This window comes from Capsicum annuum, chromosome 2 (genome assembly GCF_002878395.1).
Source record: "Capsicum annuum cultivar UCD-10X-F1 chromosome 2, UCD10Xv1.1, whole genome shotgun sequence".
NCBI classification, from domain to species: Eukaryota; Viridiplantae; Streptophyta; class Magnoliopsida; order Solanales; family Solanaceae; genus Capsicum; species Capsicum annuum.
Window position 1 is genome coordinate 109,708,584 of NC_061112.1, and position 22,276 is coordinate 109,730,859.

Below are 22,276 nucleotides of genomic sequence, written 5' to 3' on the forward strand. Positions count from 1 at the left end.
ATAGAATTTATGCAGGTCATAACCCAACCCAATATCCAATTCAGCTCATTTAATATCTTCAATCTCAACCCAATCCGCCAATTTGACACAACTAATCTTCAAATTCGTAACTACAAAATGCAAAAGCATATATCTTCTTTGATGTCATGCACCGAGATTTTCGATCTTGATATACTCCCTCATCCCTTCTATTTTATGTGGTACTCTTTCTTTGTTAAGTTAGTCTAAAAAATGATTTGTTTTTTCATATTTAGAAGCAGTACATGCCTTTAAACTTTTCATTTTACTGTTAGTTAAATAATGTGTATCTACATAAATTTCTACCACTTATTTTAGTACATAAATCGAAAGTATTTATTTTATTTTTGAAAAAGGGTCTAAAATGCCCTTCACCTATGTACAATGGTACAAAAATGCCCTTCATCTACCTATTGGGTGTAAAATTTCATTCCCTTCTACCTATTAGGTATAAAATGTCCTTCCTTCTACCTATTGGGTAAATTTTTCCCTTCCTTTTAAAAGCTGTCTATTAGGCCCACCTCATTTAGGACATGAACTATTTTTATAGGATAATTAACATTTAATTACACTAATTAATAGTCATGTAAAAACCCAACCCGTCCTAGCCAAATGAAAAGAACCTACTAATAACCCGCTCCAATTCCTTTAACAAATAAGAAATTCCCATTCATGATCATAGTCTACTCATCTCCTCTCTTCTCATCTCGTTTCTCAATGGGCAGCAGTACAACCAACAATATTTGGCTACAAATTCGTTGTACCTTAGAAACTTGACCAAAAATCTTTTCGCTCTCCACAGTCATTCCAAAGGAATCAAATAACTCTCCAAATAGTACAACCAGCACAAAAATATTAATGTCAATCGAATAACAAACTAACTATTTCCACATATATTGATATATTAAACAGAAACATCCAATATGGCAGTATGATTATATTATCTAATTATTGAGTTAGTTGTTTTAGTTTCTGGAGTTGGGTATAAGAGCTTAGTTTTACTTTGTTTTCTCAAAAAGAGATTTCGATCTATGCCAGGATTTGTCGAGTCATCTTAGTAGTAGCTAATGCTTAAATCTTTCATAAATTTTTTTGCAAAATCCCATGTGAAGATTATGATCGATGGGGATTATGATCAATGAATGGGGATTTCTTTTTTTGTTGAAGGAATTGGAGATGGTTATTATATGGTTTGGGTTATTTGACTGGGCCTGGTTGGATTTTGGAGGATAAAATTAATTAGTTTAATTACATATTAGTTATCCAATAGAAATATGTCATGTCATAAATGAGGTGGGATTAATACACAACTATTAAATAGAACGGTAAAATTGACCCAATAGGTAGACGAAAAGGATATTTTAGACCCAGTATGTAGATGAAGGTCATTTTTGCATCATTTTATATAGTTGAAGGGAATTTTAGTCCCTTTTCCATTTTATTTTTATCTCTATGCCGATCAATCATCTATTAATAAATTAAAATAGAGATAGTACTAAATAAAACAAGGGGCACAAGAGGTATAGAGTGTCTAATTTAGCATGAAAAATAAAATCCCTACAGCCTATCAAGACTGTGGACGGGTTGTATATACATTAGGGAATTATTTTATTTGGACACATAGTTCAAGTTAACCCAATTAAAAGATATAGAATTGAGGTAGGATTTTTTAATTTAAAAATTGAGGGGTTGGGGGGGGGGGTATGAAGATGTAGGGGGGGGGAGGGGGGGGGTGGGGGGGGGGGGGGGGGAGTAGATTCTTTCTTTTTTTGCATTTTGTTAAGAAATAATTTGATAGTAGAACTTTTTTTTAAGGTAATATAATTAAGATGTCCAATGAGACATTTCAGTATGAAGTGTAATAATAATATTTTAATATTATCCGTGCATCGCGTGAGTAAATATACTAATTTAACTCATCTATTACTAATAATGTAATTAAGAAGAATCTTAATTAGTTATAGCAAATAACTTGCCTATTTTTCTCATTACTAATCTCAGTTTTTAACTTTGTATGGACAGTTACTAGATTAAATTTGATGTGGAGTTCTAGTCCCAAAATGCCATTAAGCCGCTAGTCCTAGTGGATTTTAGTCTCGGAATGGCACCTCAGGCCAAGGCAAACATAGCCTTCGAAGGTCATTTTGATACTTGAACCCTCTACACTGACAAGGCTTCCAATGATAAGGGAACTAGTTTGGGGATGGTCTTGATAACCTGAAAAGAGGATAAGTTGAGGCAGGCACACAAACTTTTTAATAAATTTTTGGACTAGAAATGACCAAAACTAAGAAGAAAATAGATAAAATTTAATTAATGTCTAAGATATATATATAAATAATAATATTTATATTTATCGGGTTGGTTTAGTTTAGCTTTGTTTTTTTGGAACCAACACCTAAACAAATCAAATGTCAGTGATTTTTAAAATTTTTAAAACCACTTAATCAAATAAAACCAATCTTCAGTTTATTAAGTCGATTTAATTTGATTTATCGATGCGGATTGATTTTTTGGTCTCATTTGAACACCTTTACTTAGAAGAATGAATGAGGAAGCCAATGTATTGGCCAACTTGGTTTGCACCACCAGGACAGAAGAGCTGACACTAGCCGTACATTTGGTTCACTCGACATTTGAAGCTCCTATGCAAGGGGAAGTGATTCAATGACCCTGGTTTAGGATAGGCGCAGTGACTACCTAAGGTATATAAAGGTCGTGGAACTCCCTAGGGAACTAAAGGCTATTTGAGTTTGTTGGGTTCAATTGATGTGAATGAAAAATCGAGGGGGACATAACCCTTCGAGGAAAAAACACACTGTTTCAAAAAAGGAGTGACTGTTCGGTCGGATGTGACTATTCAGAAAATGCATGTTTTTTTGAATGGACAGACATGACTATTCCAAAATGATACACTCTTCCATGAACCAGTGCTTCCTTTCTGAAGAGAGATTTGATGTCTATAAATACATGAATTTTTTTCCTCAGGTAGTGTGAAAAAATCTTCATTGAAAAACACTCTTCTACTTTTAAAAACTCTTTGTGATCATATGTCATTGAGTGTGATCGAAGAATCAGAAGGTTTGAGGTACCGCCTCATTCTGATTATGAGCCATTTTATCCTGGAAGGAAAAATTTCATAATATCGGGTACTTGAAGCGAATTAATTCTTTAAGGATACTCCATGAATTTGGAGGACTTGGTTCTATTTATTCTTCATCTTATTTCTTTAAAAAACATACTTCTTTGATAGTTCTTGAAAAACTTGTGTTTAATGTATTAAAAAATTCATAGGTGTTCTTGATATAGTCTTGAACTTGTGTGGAAGTGTTTATGCAAACATACAGATTGTGTATCAAAAAACAACAATCTTAAGGAATTAAATTTCATAATCTATGGTGTTTAGTTTCTCGAGATAAAAGCTTTATGCTTAGTCTGTTTGAACCTAACAAGTGATTTGAATAAATAAAAACTTCATCACAAGTTAAAGCTCATTCGGTTAACATTGAAGGTCATAAAAACTTCATCGGTAAATTAGAAACAACTAGTGTTTAAAGTTGCTATAAACTTTTAATTAGTATTGTGATACATAAAGTTAACTGTCTTTTTGTGACAAAAAAGATGACTAATGATGGTCATGTAACCGAAGGTGTGATAATTGTGGCAATAATTAATGTTGCTACAACCAGTCACACAACTGCTCCACCCACTATGGCAATAGCGAAAAAGCCTAAAAAAATTATTGGAATTGATTTTAAGCGGTAGCAACAGAAGATGTTATTCTCTCTGACAACCTTATGTCTTCAAAGGTTAAAATTAGAAGATGCTCCAGAAGTGTTCGAAGAAACATCAGACAAGGAGCGATCATTATACCAGAGGCATGAAAATATTCTAATTTCCTATGTAGGAATTATATCCTAAGTGGCCTCCAAGATAATTTATACAATATTTACTGTGGAATAAAGACATCACAATAATTGTGGAATGCGTTGGAAAAGAAATATAAGACTGAGGATGCTGGAACTAAGAAGTTCTTTATTGCAAGATTCCTTGAGTACAAAATGATTGATAGCAAGATTGTAGTATCTCAAGTATAGGAATTTCAAGTCATCATCTATGATCTCCTTGCCGAAGGTATGAATTTAATGAATACCTTATTTGAACATGTAAAAAATGTTCTTATTGTTCACATGAACTTTGTCGTAGGTTTGGTTGTGAACGAGGCATTTCAAGTTGCTGCAATAATAGAGAAGTTGTCAACTTTTTTGAAGGACTTCAAATAATACTTAAAATACAAATGAAAGGAGATGACAGTCAAAGACCTCATTGTGAGGTTGTGCATAGAGAACAACAACAAATTCGTAGAGAGAAGGTCGAAAGAATGTTTTGCAATGAGTGGAGCTAACATTGTAGAAGACGACTCCAACAACTCAAAGAAGTGGAAGAAAGTTGACGAAGAAAGAAATTAATCTAAGGATAAATTCAAGAGAAAATGCTTTAATTGTGGCAATATTGACCACAATTCTACATATTATCATACCCCAAAGAAAGTCAAAAAGAAGGATGAAGAAAATATGGCTGAATCTAAGAACGAAATGGATGATCTATGTGTCATGCTTTCTGAATGTAACTTGGTGGTAAATCCTCGAGAATAGTGGATGAATTCTAGTGCCACCTGCCACATTTGTGCAAATAAAGAGTTATTTGCTGCATTCACTTTGGCTCAAGGCCAAGTGAAGATCTATATGGCAAACTCTACAACTGCAAAAGTTGAAGGGACAAGAAAAGTTTGCTTGAAAATGACGTCATGCAAATTGTTGACTATCAACAATGTCCTTTATGTACCGGGGTTAAGAAAGAACTTGATTTCTGTATCACTTCTTGAAAAAAAAGCATATTCAAATATGTATTTATTTCTATAAAATCAATAAAAGTGTTATTTCTTCTTACATGCTTGAGTCTGATGAATTGTGACATGAATGATTAGGACATGTCATTTAAAAAACTTTATAAAAACTGATTAACGTAAAAGTTTTTCAAAACTTTGAGTGCAATAAATCAAAATGTCAAAGGTGTGTGGAATCAAAGTATGTTAAGCATCCGTATAAGTCCATTGAAAGAAATTCAAATCCATTTGATTTAATCCGCACTGACATTTGTGATATAAGGTCAACACCATCTCGTGATGAAAAAAAGTTTTTTATAATTTTTGTTAACAATTGCACTAGGTACTGTTATGTCTATTTGCTAAATAATAAGGATGAATCAATAGATGCGTTTAGGCAATATAAAGTAGAAGTTTAAAATTAGTTAGAGAAAGAGATCAAAATAATAAGAAGTGGTAGGGGTGGAGAATATAAATCTCCATTTGCAAAAATATGTGTAGAGAATGGAATTGTCCATCAAACTACAACCCCGTATTTACCCCAATCTAATGGAATTGCGGAAAGAAAAAATCGAACCTTAAAGAAAATGATTGCCTTACTTATAAGTTCATGTTTGCCACAAAACATGTTGGAGAAACTATTCTGACATCTATACAAATACTCAATAGAGTGCCCCACAGTAAGAAACTATCAATTCCATATGAAAATAGAAAGGAAGAAAACGCTACTTAAAATATTTCAAAGTGTGGTGGGTGTCTAACTAAAGTCCAAGTTCCGATGCTGAAAAGGAGAAAGATAAAACCTAAGACATTGGACTGCGTGTTTATAGGATATGCAAAAAGTAGTAAAGCATGTCGGTTTTAAGAATTTGATAATAAAATATCTCTCTCTCTCTCTATATATATATATATATGTATATTGGTTGATTTTGATGATGATGTGGGTCAAGTTCTTGGAAAAATAGGATCCACCTGAATATAGGGCGAGGAAGGAATGGGCAAAGGAAAATAGAGCATCTGAAATGGGTGGCTCATTGCACACTAGAGGTTCGATGAGTTTTTCTACTCACCAACGAAGACTGGTAATATTAGCTTAAATTTCTAATTTGTTCAGTTCAGTTCAATGTTCTAATTAGTACAAATCTCAGCCCATCTTTTTCCTCCAGCTCTTGCATAAATATGGCCCCCTCCCGAGGATACGATCCTGATTAACTCTGGGGATTTGCTTCTCTTAATTATAATTGGTTCGACAATCACCAGCCAACTACCTAGCTATCTATCTAGCTATAATATCTTTGTATTATACTATTGCTTATCTCCAAACCTAGTTATCTAAGACTTTCTATTCTTATACTGTATTGTCATTTGGTTTGTTATCGTTACATATCATTTTATCCTAGGAATGTTTTACTGCATTATTGTTGTGTCATTGGATCAAATATCCTCATGGATTTGCACTTTATCAATCAATCGTATGAATGGTTTGTTGTGAGAGATGATTATCTAGTTGTAATTTTTCATGGTTTGCTTGATTAGTCTTTATAGAGTGATGATCTATATATTTCTCCATATTCTTCAACTTTAGAATGGCAGGTTATCAGAAATTTCTGATTCATATGATCATAGCACTTCTAATTGGCATAGTCACCTCCATTTATAGCCCAATGCCTTGTAAGTTGTATCTAGTAACTATGCGATCTCCATGACTGTACCCTATAGGAATTATGTCATTTTCATTTAGTTAGACTATCTAAAATTATCTTAGAAATGTTCTTCTGGATGTTTCCTATTTGAAGCTCGCTTGTATTCCCAGAAAGTGCAACGAGATGGATAGATGTGTTAAGGTAGTAAAGTAGAAAAATATTTGAACTTCAAATATTCACATAAATGATTCTGCCCTTAAATCAACAATGTCAATGTTTTTATAGTTACAAGTTAATGTTTACGATGCATTCTCGAGTGGTTTGGTAATGGAGTAAAAGTGAATGGCTGCTACAAATCAATGTTTTATACTATATATTTCTGGAGTTTCAAACTGATAGTTGTTTCCATACTTATGTTGCACTATATATCGTTGATTCGTCACTAGATTGATCTTGCTCTATATATAACTCCACCACTGCCTTGTTTAGAATCTCTCACTCTAGTTGGGACTTAGAACTTATTTGTCTCTAGATTGATTTGGAAGTGTGAATATTCTTGCAGGTACTACAAATCGATGTTTTATATTATCTATTACCTGAGTTTTTTCGAACATTATTTTATTTGCAGAGTATAAGCTATCTGTCTAGCAAGAATATAGGTACCTGAGTTTAGATTTTTTTTATGACCATTTGTGTTTTGTGTAATATGGCTTTCATTTAACTGCTTCTAAATATTGTATTGTTCAATATTCTCCTTTTATAAAACTGAGATGTAACTGAAAATATAATTCACAATAACTGCGCCTCATTCCTAAACAAGTGTTAGTTTCTACCACTTTTGGCTTTGGATTTCAATTCACATCTGGTTGTTTGAGAAACTAATTAGTTCATACTTGCATTATCTCTTTTCTAAAATTTTGTAGGAATATAGAAATGGGGGAAAAGAGTCCACTTTTCTTGAGGTCTACGAAGAGACACATAAGAAGAAAAAGAAGGACGATACAAGAGGAGATTGGGTCGAAATGCGTGCTAAGGATGCATATGTAATATAATAACTTTTACATACATTATTTTATTATTACTCAACTTATCTTGTTTACATTCTGACAAATTAATTTTTCTTTCAGGAAAAATTTCAAAAAAGCATAGAAGATTGGCATCAAACCCAACCTACTTTAGAGGATGGTCCCATGGTCTAACCATCACCTACAAATATGACTAATATGTGGACAGATGTGGCAGGTGGTCCAAAGAAAGGTAGAACCTACGGGACAAAGGTTTTTCAATCCTCGAGCAGTCCTTCGTTGTTTCCCAATTCCTCTTCTACTTTACAAACTATGAAAAAAATAGAAGTGACAAAAAAGTAAATTATGGAGTTGATGCAATAATGTGTAGCTAACGGTGCTAGGTTTGCTAAATTTGATGAGTTGGTTAAGAAGCACATGCCTCAAGTATTTCATTACGAGGAAGAGAGTAAACCTGATGATAATCAGATTGTAGTTATTGTTCTTGTTTTTGGTTGTGACTTTTAGATGTTTAAACTATTTGACTCGATGTTTGTTTTGGATGTTTTAAAGTGGTTGAATTTATAAATTTTTATCGTGTTTGATCCTACTGTGAATAATACTTTATGTTGTTTATAATTTGAGAGCAGTGTAAGATAATGCAAGATTCTTATTATGCAATTATTAGGTGAATATTTTTATTAAAATTCTGACTAAAGTAGTCAGAATAATAATTATTATTTAATTATTTACTAATGTTCCGACTATAGTAGTCGGAATGATTATTTTACTAAATAATTTTTTTATTAGTTTTTGACCGCAGTAATTGAAAACAATATTTATTTATTAAAATTTTGACTAAAGTAGTCAGAATAGTAATTATTAAATAATATTTATTAATTTTCTGACTACAGTAGTCAGAACAATTATAATTATTAAATAATTATTCACTAATTTTTCAACTACAGTAATCGGACCAATTATAATTACTAAATTTTACTCCCTCCATTTAAAAATGAATGACCTACTTTATTTTTTAGTTCGTTAGAAAAAGAATGGTCCCTTTCCTTTTTTGGCAATACTTTAATTTTAACTTTTCACATGGCATATTTAAGACCACAAGATTAAAGGGTATTTTGGTATATTTGACACAACTTTAATTTAAGGCCATAAGATTCAAAAGTTTTCTTTTATTTTCTTAAACTTTGTGACAAGTCAAAATAGGTCATTCGTTTTGAAACGGAGGGAGTATTTATTAAATATCCCACTACAATAGTCAGAATAATTATAATTATTTAATAATTATTTATTAAATGTCTGACTATGGTAATCAAAAGATTTATAATTATTAAATAATTATTTTAAATTAGTTTATTAATCTTCTGACTACCGTAGTTGGAAATTTTCGACTACAGTAGTCGAAATATTTTTTCGACAAGCTATATTCCGACTACCATGAAACAACCAAAAAGTTATCAAAAATAGCTTATTTTATGACTACATTCAGACCACATAGGTTGTCGAAAAAATACTGTTTTCTAGTAGTGATAGTAATGGTATGGGCTTGGTGTTTTTTGGCCCATCATTTTGATGGACCAGCTCGGCCTAGCCCGTGAAACTCAAAGCTTGTGTGGGCTAGCCTAAAAGGGTTGGGCCGACCCATATTGACAACTCTAAATGTGACTTACATATAAAATGGATAATGTGTTTTAACTTAAGATATTTTTTAACTCAAAAGTGTTAGCTATATTGACCCATATTTTTTTTTTCAAACTCAAAAGTGTTAGCTATAAGATAACTATGGTATTTTAAAATTCTATCTTTTCTAACAAATTAATTTCATATTTAATTTTAAATTTGAGCAATTTTTTATTTTTATAAAAATTCAATTTTGTATTCTCTTATATATATAGAGAGAGAAAGAGAGATAAAATAACTTCATCTATCATCCAAAGTGTCACAATTTTGGAGGAGTAGAAATTAATTAAAATTACTATAGTAAACTTGTGAGGACCTCTTCAGTGACATATATATCAGTATCAACTTTCTTCTTTTTAAAGTTAGATTTTATTTATCTCGAGAAATATTCTATGATTGTTATTCACAAAGGTATCGATTATTCTTTATTATATTAATAATAATTTATTGTATACATTCAATGTAGGAATAATAGAAAATTTTCTTCTCATGTAGTTATAACAAAATCATAGTTATGTCCTTATTTATTCTTTTTTATTCAAAATACTACCATAATAGCAGTATATAAAATAAATGAAACATCTTTGTGAATTATATTTTAATATCCCTTTTTCGTCATATTCAATTTCTACAATGGATAAAAATATTATAGGTCACGATGTTCATCAGCTTTCTTTAAATAACTACCAAGGTATTTTGTTCATGCTTAATTTAACTTTTTAATTATGAGATGTAACACAAAAATAATTTAATTCAAAGTCATTCTAGAGTAGTAGTAATTGTAGTAGTAGAAACAACAATATAAAATAATAATTCTATTTTAAATATTTATCTCAATTCAAATTCAAATGTATAAATTATAAGACAAATATACATTACATCTGAAAAAAAATGAAGAAGTGTTTCTATTGTGTAATTTATGAAGAAGTGTTATTGAATGCTTATTCTTATGTTTTTAGTGATAATTTTATTGTTAATGCCGACTTATGGAATAGATAAAGAAAAATGAACAAAAGAGAATAATAGATACTATGGAAGTAGAAGTTTTGTTGATATAATTGATAAATTTAAGTTTTTCAAATATGTATTTGATGCTATTGTCCTTTTTAATCTTGTTTTATCTCATAGTTTTTTGTATTTGATTCAATTGTATGAAATTCATAATTATTTGATTTTTGTATTTGGTATTACATTCACGTATTACTTTTTTAGGCTTATTATAAAACAAATTTATAGATATTGAGATTATTTAATTTATTTATTCTGAATTGAGGATTATAAAAATATCAAACATAAAAGTTTTTTTGTAGTTACATAACTATTTTTACTCATATAGATTTGGTTAGAAGTGAGAGAGGGATATTAACAATCTGATATCTTTTGGTTAGAAGCAAACCCTTTCTCAGTGTCTACCCCAGTAAGTGTCTTTATTGTAGTCAGACGGGTATACAGGAGCTGTTCAGCCACAATATCCTAGAAAGTCACTTCAGTTGATCTTGAGGAATTAGAGACGATTGATTTTGATGCTATTCTAGGCATGGATTGGCTCCACTCAATCTATGATTTAGTTGACTGTAGAAACAGAGTCATTCAGTTTTAGTTGCCAGATAAACCCATTATTGAATGGAAGGGTAGTACTTTAGCACTTAGGGGTTAGCTTGTTTCTTACGTTAGAGCGAGAAAAATGATATCCTAGGGGTGTTTTTATCGTATTATTCGAGTTAGAGACTCTAATTCTAAGACTCCCAATCTCGAGTCAGTCTCAGTAGCGAGGGAATTTCCTGGTGTGTTCCCTGAAGATCTTCCTAGAGTTCCTCCTGAAAGGAAAATTGATTACAGAATAGACCTTCTTCTAGATAGCCAACCTATCTCTAATCTGCCCTATAAAATAGATATAGATGAGCTTAGAGAGTTGAAAGAACAGTTGAAAGATCTCTTAGATAAGGGTTTCATCAGGCGTAGTGCTTTCCCATGGGGCGCTCCAATACTTTTCGTGCAATAGAAAGACGATTCTCTTAGAATGTGTATTGATTACCGCCAGTTGAACAAATTCACATTCAATAATAGGTACCTACTTCCCAGAATTGATGACTTGTTTGACCAACTTTAAGGTGCCAGTTATTTTTCTCAGATAGACTTCAGATTGGACTATCATCAGCTCAAAGTCACAGAATGTTACATTTCAAAAACAACTTTCTGAACTTGATATAGTCACTTTAAATTTCTTGATATGTATTTTGGACTAAATAATGCCCTAATATCCTTCATTGACTTGATTAACATAGTGTTCAAGAAGAACTTAGACATGTTTGTCATAGTCTTCATTGATGATATTCTTGTCTAACTAGAGAGGATAATGTTAGGAGTGAGATTATCCGGGAGAAGGTGGGAGTGGCTTTGGTGGAGGACAAGATGCGAGAAGGAAGGTTGAGATGGTTTGGGCATATGATGATGAGGGGAACGGATGCCCCTGTTCGAAGGTGTGAGAGGCTAGCTTTGGATGACTTCAAGAGGAGTAGAGGTAGGCCTAAGAAATACTTGAGGAAGGTGATTAGGCATGACATGGAATTTCTTTAGATTACTGAGGACATGACCTTAGATAGAAAGGTGTGGAGGTCACAGATTAGGGTAGACGACTAGTGTGAGTGTACAAGTAATCGCTAGGTGATAGGAGAGTTTGGGTGTGGTGGGTGTTTTAGGTCTGTGAGGGCATGTTACTACCACATGGGTATCTGTGTTCTTATTTTACATTCCATATTGTTCATATTTCTCTTATTTCCTATTTCTCTGAGACTTAGTGTTCTTATTTCTTTTATCTCTTATTTCTGTTATGCTATACAACCTATTTTATGTCTCATTATGACCTTGGTATACTGTTCTCTATTTTAAGCCGAGGGTCTATCAAAAACAACCTCTCTACTTCCTCGGAGGTAGTGGTATGGACTGTGTACATTTTACCCTCTCCAAACCTCACTTTGTGGGAATATAGTAGGTCTGTTGATATTTATGCATACCATCTGAGAATTAGATCGCATACCTCATCAGTAGTTCGCCAAATTCAGTAAGTGCGAATTTTGGCTAAGATAAGTATCTTTCCCTGGCCATATTATTTTTGATGATGTCATTAGAGTTTACCCTCAAAAGATTGTAGCAGTGAGAAACTGGCCCAAACCTATCTCTTTGTTAGATATCAGGAGTTTCTTAGGTTTGGCCTGCTATTACCGATGGTTTGTTGAAGGATTTTCATATATTGCGTCACCCATGTCTAGATTGACCCAAAAAGTCAAGTTTTAGTGGTCAAATTCTTATGAGAAGAGTTTTCAGAAGTTGAAGACTTAACTCACCTCATCCCCAGTGTTGTGTTGCTAGATTATTCAGATGAGTTTGTTGTTTACTGGTATTCTTCCAAAGTTGGTCTTGGTTGTACGTTAATTCAGAGAGGTAAGGTCATAACCTATGTTTCCAGATAGCTTAAGCCCCATAAAAAGAATTACCCTACCCATGATTATGAATTAGCAACTATTGTATTTTCCTTGAAATTTGAAGGTACTATCTCTATGGGGTGCATGTTGATGTGTTCATGGATCACAAAAGCTTGCAGTACCTATTTTTGTAGAAATATCTAAATCATCATCAGAAAAGGTGGTTGGAATTATTAAAAGACTATGATATGAGTGTTTTGTACCACCCAAGCAAGGTTAATACAGTGAAAGATGCCCTTAATAGATTGTCTATAGGTAGTGTTGTTCATGTTGAGGATGATAATAAAAAGTTAGTCATAGAGGTTCATTGTCTTGCTAGACTAGGTGTTCGTTTGGTTGATTTAGTTGAGGGTAGTGTATGGGTTTAGAAAAGCCTAGAGTTTTCATTAGTTGTCGAAGTAAAGGAGAAACAGGATAGGAATTCCAGTTTAGTTAAGTTGAAGGAGCCAACTGGAGATCAAAAAGTAGAGGTTTTCTCCCAAGGGATAGATGGAATATTACAGTGTCAGGGTAGGCTGTGTATACCATATGTTGATGGGTTAAGACAGTGGATTTTAGTAGAAGTCCATGGTGCGGGTTACTCTATCCACCAAGGGGCCACTAAGATGTACCGTGATATGCAGGAGATCTATTGGTGGAGTGGAATAAAGAGGGATAATGTAGAGTTTGTAGCCAAGTACTCTACTTGTCAGCAGTTTAAGTTTTAGAACCAAAGACTAGTCATACTATGCAGGAGTTCAGCATTCCCATTTGGAAGTGGGAAGAGGTGAACATGAATTTTGTAATAGGGTTGCCCCATTTACGTCGTCAACATGATTTGATATGGTTTATTGTAGATAGGATGACCAAATCATCCCATTTTTTCCAGTCCATACTTCCTATACAACCGGGGACTATGCTAATCTCTATGTTAGATAGTTGGTTAGATTGTATAGAGTCCCGTTGTCTATTATTTTAGATAGAGGTACTCGACTTACCTCTTACTTTTTGAAAACTTTTCAGAAGGGCCTTGGTACCCAAGTTTATCTCAGTACAACTTTTCACCATTAGATAGATGGTCAGGAAGAGAGATCTATTCATACCTTAGAGGAAATATTGGGAGCATGTGTTATCAATTTTAAGGGTAGTTGAGATTATCACTTGCCTTTGATTGAGTTTTCCTACAATAACAGTTATCATTCCAGTATTTAGATGTCTTTATTTAAGGATCTTTATAGAAGGAGATGTAGGTCTCCTATTAGTTGGTTTAAGGTAGTTAAAACAAATAAGGCGAGATTCGATATTTGATGTAATATAGAAGGTTAAGTTTATTAGAGAGAGGCTTGAAATAGCCCAAAGTTGATAGAAATCCTATACAAATATGAGAAGGAGAGACCTTGAGTTTAAGGTTGGTGACTTAGTCTATTTGAAAATCTCTACCATGAGGGGAGTCAAAAGGTTTGGCAAGAAGGGGAAGCTCAGTCCCCGATATGTTGGCCCTTAAAGGAACTTGATCTGCTTTGGAAAGGTAGCTTATGAGATTGAGTAGCCTACAGATTTGGCATCAGTTCATCCAGTGTTCCGGTCTCCTTGTTAAAGAAGTGTAGTAGTGACCCAACTGTTGTAGTCTCCTAAGAAAGCGTAGATGTTCAGAAAAGTCTTTCTTACAAAGAAATTCCAGTCGATATCCTTGATTGCCAGATTCGTAGGCTAAGGAATAAAGAAGTTTCCTTTGTCAAGGTCCTTTGGCGAAAATAGTCCGTTGAGGCAGACACTTGGGAAGAAGAAGCAGACATGCGTACCAAGTACCCTCATCTTTTCTTCACAAACTTAAATCAATTTAAGGTAACAGTTTTCTTTGATTATCTTCTTTCCATTCTCAGCTCCAACTATATAATGATCTTCCTATCATTGCATACATTTATGAATCAATTTAGTTCATGTACCATGTTTCTGACTCATTCATGTAACCATGTTTTCATTTATGCATGTTTACTATGTGATTTCAGTTCTCTCAGTGTTCTTAGATTAATAAGTCTCATTCATGGATGAATATTTCCAAGGGGGAGATATTGTAAGACTCCGTAAGATCCTAACTCATTTCAGCTTACTATTGTATGTTGAAGGGGTCCAAGACTTATAAAATTTCACTAAGTGTTAGGTCTTGGTCATTCATAAAGCTCCTAAACTTTGATGATTTTATTTTCAACCTTCCCTATGTTGGAACATTAAATTTTAAGTTGATTCATGATTGGGGTTGTCGATAGTATGTTTCGGGTGAGTTTTGGAATTTTTGGATGAGTGTAAGGACATGTTTAGAGAAGCTAAATAGTGAGGGCATTGGGATAGGCTGGCGGCGCGGGGCTTAGATCGCCGCTATGGAGCCCACAGTGCCTGGCTAATCTCCCACTCCTCTATTTGTTCAGTTGTTGTTCCTTGTCATTAAGGGATTTTAAGTTAGTTTCCCCACCCAAACTCGTCCATAACACGATATTTAGGTCCCGAATGATTATTATTTGCCCCTTTATACACAAATTCTCTCAAATAAATTCCTTCCTCTCTCAAGAACAAACCCTAACCCATTCAAAAGAATCAAGGGATTCAACCTCAAATTCTAAGAAAATCCCCAAGAACCTTCACGAATTTAGCAATTAGGGTATGTGTGATGTTCACATAGGACCTTTTCACCCATGGAGTTCAAGAATCCATTTTTAAGATTTAAATCATGAATTTACATGTTTTCAATGAATTTTCTCCACAAATCCATATGAATTTCAAAATTTGCATGATGTTTACAAGTAATTGTTGTTGAAATTAAACCTTACATGATGGAATAATGATGTTTTCATGTTAAATCCCTAATTTATGGTTTAGTATTTTAGCCATGTGATTATTATATGTTTTAAAATATTCCCATGCTTTTAACTTATGACCTCCATGTGTTTGATGAAAAGTCTAAGATATAGTTTTAATCAATGAACCCTATTATAGTTATTAATAAAAGTGTTCATGTGTTTCTATTGTTATTGCTATTGAGTCCTGGGGGTTATGAACACCTAAAGACTTAGTTGTTAACTTAGTTTTAGTATATTTAGAATGATTTTAAATATGTAAGAATATTATCAGTCAGTTAGCTATCATATTCAGTTAAGCTTAGATCGATTAAAAAATCAGTGTCTTTCAGTTGGGAGTAAAACTTAGCACCGAGTGAATATAGGGATGCCCTCTCCCCCTTCAGTAGGCATGAGGCACTTTTCTTTCTAGTCAGTAGGCATGAGACATAAGTTGTACTCCCTAGGTTCCAGACCTACGGTGCCACTGTAGACTTTGAGGGGTTCCCCGTTTGTTAGGCATGACAGTCTCATCCTTTAGGATATTAGATTAGTGGATCCACATACCCAATGTTTGTCCATGGAATGGTACTGACACCCTTCCAAATGGGGTAACAGGTTGGGCCATGATAATACATTAGGGCATGTCGGTTATATCTAGCTCCCACAGTCTCAGTCGAGTATTCAGTAGAGTTTAGTTTCTAGTTTGATTGACCATAGTATACAGTTATCAATTATTCAGTATCAGTATTTTAGTACTTCAATTTACAAACTATATCAAAATCATGTTTTATGCTGGGTCATGCATTCTCAAATTTTACAGCTTTTACGTAGTCACATCAGTTTTTCAATTACCTCATGCTATTCTTTCAGTTAGTTATTACTCATAAACATAACCCATGCATATCAACCTAACCTCATATTCCATACCAGTACATTCAGAGTACTGATCTAATACGGTTTCCTATGCTATGTTATCTTATATCATAGGTTTGGACTCTTAGGTTCCCGACCGTACGTAGATATTTTAGCGCATCATCAGCAGCAACAGTGGTGAGTCATATTATATCAAGGACCGTTTCTATCTATTATAGTATTTTAGTTCAGTAGTCAGTTGGAGTTAGTTGGGGGCTTGTCCCATCTACTTCCCAGCCAGTTAGAGGCTTCAGATACTTTCAAACAATTAATTATATTATTAGTGTTTATCGGTTTTCAAATAATTGCTTCGAGTCTTATGATTCAATATTGTTTTCATTGTTTAAAACCTTATGGCATTTTACAGTTAAATTCTTCACATGTTCATTTATCATCAATTTTGTTCAGTGCCACAGCATGTACTAGCTCATAGGTTAGCTTATGGTCTCTCGTGCCCGTAAGCGTTGTGTGGTGACTAGGGTGTAATTCTAGGTTGTTACATTATCTATGTGTGTTGTTATATCTCAGACTCTAGAGTAAATTATTGTTGTTCATTTTTGAATTTATTAAGGGGTCCATAAACTTACAATGATGGTGTTATGTTAAGGGGGAGAGGATAGAACAAGTAGCCAAGTTAGGCTCTTAGATTTTAGTAGTGACACCAGTGTATTGTAGAACAGTATTAAGGGAGGAAGATGCCCGACCCATTCTTATTTCAGTATTTGTACTTTAGTTATCACGTCATCTACTCATGTCTTATAAGTCAGCCCTATGATCATAGCTCATATTCATGCACTTTCCATAGAATCATATACTCTTCCAAATCATTGTATGAGGATTTCCAGTTAATTCAGTAGTAAGAATCATATTCTATGAAATTATGAATTCCAAACTCAGGTCTTGTAACTCATGACTCATATACTCATGCTTTATAGTATGCTTAGTTCCCATAACTCAGGGTGTACTCTTAATGACCAGTGGAACTTACATTATGTCATGTATGTCCTAAGTTTATCTCTTTTCGATGAATTCATGATTTTGATACTCTATTCATCAGGCCTTAGTTAAGTGTCCACGTTATGCATAGTATCTTTCATGTTTTAAGTCCTCATGTTCTGACCTTTCAGTGACCTATCCTTATGTAATGATAGTGGTGATGATTAATTCTTTTGATGGGAGATTGAGGTTAAGCTTATTGTATATGTCATAGTTAGTTGAGAATTCCATGTGTGTCTTCTTAAGAATAGTGCAAGAAAGTTGTTATTGATAAAGGTTTAGAGAATGTGAGAAAGATTCTTTTGTGGTTCTTTTCCTATAAGTTCATATGTGGTTATGAAGATAGGCTTGAATATTATATTGGTGTACAAGTGGATAAATGCATTATGCATCCGTGAATTTCCTAGTAAGGGTCTGAATTTAGTTGTTGAAGTGGTAATAAGAATTATTCTTGAGATGAGAAATGGTGAAAACGCATAGGGTATTGAATTCATGGTTCAAACTAGTATCGCAGTGTTATGTGTGCACTTTGTAGATTCGAGCAGGCTTAATCATAGTGAGAGAATTCAGTTTAGCTAAGACTTTAGTAGATAGAGTTATCAACGCCCACGTGAATATTTTAAGTAGCCTTTTGTGAGTGGCAGTTTTGGAAGTGGAATGGATAGTTGAGTATAAGCTTTCAGTATGACTCAGTCCATATGGCCAACAATCCTGTCTTGTAGTCAGAGGGACAAGTTCCTATGATTTTCCATCTTTCCACTAGTCATACTATCTGAAGTTTCATGAATATGGCTATTCCAAGAGGTAATTTTGTTTGCGTGTAGGTAATTTGCAAATTCATCTAAGTTCATGCATCATGCATCAATTTTAGATTCCAGATATTCAGTCATGATTTAGTCCATAAGTGCCCTGTGCATCATCTGTCTTTCTATAGTATTTTAGCCAAGTCAGTATCATTCGGGGGACGAAATATCCCAAGGTAGAGATGTATTGTAATACCCTGAGTATTAATGTCCTAAAACATTCATCTTTTCTTCACGAAACAAGATCTAGCTTGAACTAATTGTTACTCATAAGTTAACTCTCTCGTTTCTATCTCAACCTTATAACCATTTTTATGTCATTGCATGTATTCATGAAATCATTTCAGTTCATGAATCATGCTTAGACTCAGTTACGCAGTCATGTTCCAATTTATACATGTTGAAAATATGATCTCAGTTGCCTTAGTACTCTCAATCTAACCAGTCTTATTCGTGGACAAATGATTCCGTAAGGGGGGAGTGTAATTTAACACCCCACATTTTTAGGCTAAATTTTGAAGCGTCGTTCCTATTTGTGTGAACTTTTATCCCATGATTCTTATGTTAATACATGTGTCAAGATCATTAACCTAGTGTGTGAATTATTTTTAATGTGAAAAATGTTCATAGGAATTTCTTAGAACAAAGTTGAGCTAAGAGCCTTTGATTGGTCCAAGTTGGTATTCGATTCTACAAGGATCTAGTTCGAATGCGTATAAGTTTTGATATAGGTGAAAATTTTCATCTCAAGACCTACAAAATTATAGATAATTGAGCTGGCTTTCCAAAGACACCAATTTTACCTTAATCCGACACCCGAACAAAATATTATAGTCATTTTTGTGTGAGGCAGTGAGGGCACGCGATAAGCCCATGTTGCGGGGATTACACCACCGAGATGGAGCGTGCATTGCGTGAGATACTCCCCCAAGCTAAGAGGTGTGATTTAGGGACTATTCCCACGCTATGACAACTTATTAAGGTCCAATTGACACTTTAGACCTTTTCCCTCAACCCCAAATGTCCAAAGGACTGTTTATAGCATCCAAAAGGGAATTATTTTCCCATCTTCCCCAAAATTTCAAACGTAAAATCCATTCCTTTTCCTACAATGAACAAAGTTCAAGATTTTCTCTCAAGAACACAATAGTTCAAGTTTCCCAAGTTTAAGAAACCTTCAAGAAAATCCTCAAGAAATCATCTATTAAGGTATATGGGAGTTCATCCATGGGCTCCCTTTCACCCATGGAGTCGAAGAACCCTTTTAGGTTTTAAATTTTGAGTTTTACAAGTTTAAGTTGAACTAACTCCATGAATCTCTTGTTATTTTGATTTCAAGTTATGATTTTAAGTGCTTTCAAGTAGAATAAGTCATATTATGTTTTGAATATTTCAATTCCCATGTTATGTTCAGTTGATTCAGGATAAATCCCAAAATTATAAATAGCCATAAAATACTATTGTTTCCTCATGTTTAAGATATTCTTATGTATAAGTTTATGATTTGCACATGTTTGATGAAATTCCCATGTTTGGATCTTTGAATCATAATCACTTATTTTAGTACTTCAAACTTGATAACATATTATATACTCATTCAGTGCTGGTGGATTATGAATGCTTGATACTTATGTGATTTACATAAATTTGGCTTTTCAAGTATTCAGTCAGTTATTCCATAAATCTTAATCAGTATACTCAAATATTCATATTTATGATGAGCACTATCAGTTATGTAATAACATTCAGTTGAGCTTAGTTCAGTTCAGTATTAGTGTCAATTCAGTTGGGAGTAGGATTTAGCACCAAGCGAGCCCAGGGATTGGGGCTCCCCTACCAGTATAGGGTGTAACCCTTAGTAGCAATCCCTGAGTTATTGAAATCCATAACCAATGTAGGTTTGAGATATCATCCTGCCAATTTAGGGTTAACACATATCTCATGAGAGTACCTGCTAGTATAGGGTGACTCCTTAGTCGTTCGAGATGTAGTTAAGTGATCCACATAGCCAGTGCTAGTACCCGAGGCATGGTACTGACACCCTTTTAACTGCGGTTAGAGGTTGGACCCCAATTAGCTCATATTAGGACATGTTGGTTAGATGATACCTCTCATAGTCTCACTACAGAAGTGTATCTTCAGTTCAAGTTTTGTTGAATAAGTGTACAACTTTTAGATATTCAATTTTACAGCTTTTAGTCTTTAAGATTTCAGATTTATCTCAGTAAGATAACAGATATACACTTAGTCTTGCATTCTCAGATATTATAATTTTCACGCATTCATGCTCAGTTATCTCATGTTGTACAGTTAATCCTTACCTCATATGCACAGTACTCCACTGTTTCAGTCTAGTTATTCAGACTAAGTACAGTTCAGTCTTACATTATCGGTATTTAGTTATTAGTTTATAAGTATACAGTTATTAGTTAATCAATATACAAATACCAGCTAATCAGTATCCAGATACCAATTATTCAGTATTTAGACATCAGTTATTAAGTATTTAGCAGCTATCAGTCATTCGATAAATCAAATCAGCTTAGTATATGCTATGTATAGTTTTATATGTCTATGCATTCGTGCTTAGTATAATTGTATATTCAGATACATGAGTTATGTAAGTTTCCATCACATAGTTTTAGAAGTATCCATGTTTTATTGTTTTCAAACTTCAGTTTTACTTATATTATAAAAGTAAAGTTTTAAGAAACTAAGTGTTATGATTCACCATGTTATCAGATTATATTTGTTATGCATGTTTTAAGATACTTCATCTTTCAGTTTATTTGTCTCTTGGTGAGTTTATTAACATTTAGCATGCGTATTTTTTTAAAGATTTTGTACCTATTTAGTTTACGTATTGTATTCACCCCTACTTACTCAGTACATTTCAGAAGTATTGATCCGTATATATGTCTATGTGCTACATTGTCTCATAATATAGGAACCAGTTATAGCCTATGCATCATAATCAGACAGTTGCAGCTTCCATCCAGTAGGTGATGAGTTCTCCTATTTCAGCGACTCTGGTCAGATTTAGTTTATGTACTGTGTTGTATTTCTGATTTTTCATATGTATTGATTAGTGCTAGTTGGAGGCATGTCCCAACTATCTATAGTCAGTATAGTAAAGACTTCATAGAAGTTAGTCAGAGTCAGTCACGTAATTTGAGTACCTTCCTCAGTTTTATCAGATTGTAAAATTTTATCAGTTACATACTTATTCAGATTTCATTATGATTATGTTTCCTCAGATCAGAACTAGCTATTTAATATATTGAATCAATTTCTCAAGCAGTATGCCAGCTCATGGGTTAGCTTGGGATCACTTGTGGTTCTAAGCACTATGTTACCACTGGGGGTAGTCTCGAGTTGTAACAAATTATGGTCTTAAGTTTGTCACTTTCTGTAATTTTTCCTTTTTAAATTGGGTTCAAAGGAGCCCAATTCAATTTTGACTTCAATCCGTTTAGTAGAAAAATAATTTTCTTAATGAATGTGTCCTCCCACTCTTAAAATTACCACCTCACCTCACCTCACCCCCACACCCTCCCTAACCTGAACCCTACCCCCATCTCTACCTCAAAAAATTATTTTTTTATTTAAAAAAATAAAAAACTTTTCTTACCTCACGATCAAAACCCTACCCTCCCCCTTCCCTGCATCCCCTATCCCTCCCCAAAAAGATATTTTTTAAAAAAATTCTTATCCCAACCCCTTTCACCCCCTAACCCCCACCCCCACCCCATGGCATACCCCTTTCTCAAAAAATTATTTTTTTTAAAAAAATAATGTCTTTATTTTTAAAAAAATCTTGCCTCAAACCCACCCCTCCTACGCCCCGACCCTTACCCCACACGCTCCCACAAAATAATTTTTAATTTTTAAAAATTAAATTTTGTAAAAAATATTCTTGCTCAACCCCCAACCCTCACCCCCAATCCCTACCAACCCGCCCAACTTTCTAGTTCTATCCAAATTTATTTTCTTGAGTTGAGTTTACAAGGGGTAAATCTTAA